Below are 2,124 nucleotides of genomic sequence, written 5' to 3'. Positions count from 1 at the left end.
TGTGTGTGTGTGTGTGTGTTGGTTGTTTTGGTAGGGTTCTTTTTATTTGTTGCTTTGTTGTTGTTGTTGTTGTTAAGGATGTTTTGTTCTTTTTTATCTTCTTTTGGGAAAGAGGGAGTTGGAGGGGTTGATGGACAAGGTTTATGTGATTTTGCTTTGGTTCATTTTTTTTTTTTTTTGCTTTGCATTGATGTATTCTTTAAAAGAGATGAGGAAGCTGGGATGGAGATGTTTTGTTTTATTTGTTTGTTTTTTTAATAAGTTTTCTTTTATATAAGGAAAAGGGGGGGGGGGGTATGCAATTTACAAGAGCAACCTTACGAGTGAGGTTTAACTATGACATTAGTACACTCTACTTTTTTTTATTGTTCATTTAGTCGTGTCTGTCTGTCTCATTGGCTTGTTTTATCCCCAGGCTGAAAAGACTGTTATGCTGTTAGAATGAGCATCTGGTTACTTCAAGATTTGAGGGAGGGGTGGCTTTGAAGGGTTGTAAAGGAGGGTGGGGGTGGTTTTGAGGGGTTGTAAAGGACGGTGGGGGTGGCTTTGAAAGTTTGGAAAAGAGGGTGGGGGTTGCGTTGAAGGGTTGTAAAAGAGGATGGGGCTTGCTTGAAGGGCTGTAAAGGAGGGTGGGAGGGTTGGGTGCTGCTGGAAAGTTTTGGAGAATATCATTTAATAATGAATGCCCCGTTTCAACTTTATATACAAATTACTGTATCTTTCTTTTCCCCATTTCAGCTTCTCTGAGACCCAACAAGTGTGGTTTCGTGATTGGTCGTGGGCTGACTGGTCGTATCAGGAGGGTAATTGTTACTTTCACCTTTGGTTTTTTTTTGGTGTTGTTTGCTGGGCGTTTTTTAAAACCCTATCCGTACGCCCTGGGGTCATTTTGTACTCCCTGAGTTGTATTCTTCACATTTTAGAATACTTCTAGGAGGAAGATCTCTTTGAGACTTTCAGTATTTCTCAAAAAATCATTTTGACAGACTGTTATGCAAAGCGCAAGAGTCGGATTAACGTGTGAATTGCCTCTTTGGAAAGTGGTGGCACAGAGTTCCCCACGTCGTACGGATACGATAATAAAACACGACGTACGGATAGGGTTAAGGGATTTGGTGGTTTGGGTTGGGGGGGGGGGTTGTTCTTATTGTTGCTTTTCTGTATTTACTTGCTGGGAAATTGGGCAGGAATGTACTTGCCAATTATCAATTATTGTGTAATGTCATCTTTTACTGAATTCGTTGTTCAATAATTTTGGAAAGATACTAGGTCATCATCAGAAAACGTAAGCAGTATTGACAGGTTCTTTATCTTCGGCAACGAAGAAGTTGCAAGAAATACTGAAATAGTGTTTGAATTAACTGAATGTGCTCGGGACTGTTTAGGTAGTGGTAGTTCTGTCGGAGATAACTGTTACGTTTTCTTAGAGATACTCTACTATAATACTCCTATATTATCATTTCTTAAACATCGAACATGGGTTGCCTTTTTTTCTTTTAGTTGGTTGGCGGGTGCTCTGGTGCGGATTGCTCTTTCTTTCTCATCAATATGTCAACAGTCCTTATCTTCCCTCCCTCTTTTCTTCGTATGTTACTCTCCTTTAATTAATACCCTATGGCAATATTAATTACATCTCAAATATTTGTCATGTGTATGACCTACTAGTGTTAAAAGTACCGTAAAAATCTTCCTTACATTAAACTAAACTAAATGATTTTTTGGGCCTCTTTTCCACAGTTCAACGTCTACGAAGGCTGTGGAAACTTCAACGCTATCTAAGTGTAGCAAATACACATTGTCAACGTGCAAGAAGTTGTTCATCGGCTCTTCATACCATGTATATCTTCAAAAGAATAAATCCCTTCCTGCCTTTACCTTGTAGACGTTTCCATTATTGTTTAAACGTTAGATTTCTCCCTCATAACAGGGGAGTTTTTAGTATTCGTCATAATAAAAGTTTGATTCCCAGTGCTTCAGTCTCTCTTGTCGCTTTTATGATTTGTCTTCCACGTGTTGAAATCATGCACTCGTTAAGGTGTTGAAATCGAACAAAACAACACGCTAACAGTGTTACAGCCCGTCGGGTAATTTTTGATTTTTGTCATTTTTTCTTGTTGTTTTGCT

At 38.9% G+C, this 2,124-nt stretch overlaps 1 long non-coding RNA gene across 1 annotated transcript; it reads left to right on the top strand.

Annotated features, from left to right (window-relative positions):
• Nucleotides 1–736: 736 nt before the first annotated feature.
• LOC106011724 lies at nt 737–1,971 on the top strand. Its single transcript, XR_001184825.1, has 2 exons — nt 737–803; nt 1,738–1,971. It is a non-coding gene; the product is annotated as an uncharacterized LOC106011724 (long non-coding RNA).
• The last annotated feature ends 153 nt before the right edge of the window (nt 1,972–2,124 follow it).

The sequence above is a fragment of the Aplysia californica genome, unplaced genomic scaffold (genome assembly GCF_000002075.1).
Source record: "Aplysia californica isolate F4 #8 unplaced genomic scaffold, AplCal3.0 scaffold00168, whole genome shotgun sequence".
Lineage (NCBI taxonomy): Eukaryota > Metazoa > Mollusca > Gastropoda > Aplysiida > Aplysiidae > Aplysia > Aplysia californica.
The sequence above is the reverse complement of the archived record's forward strand: the minus strand, read 5'-3'. Positions and strand labels throughout refer to the sequence as shown.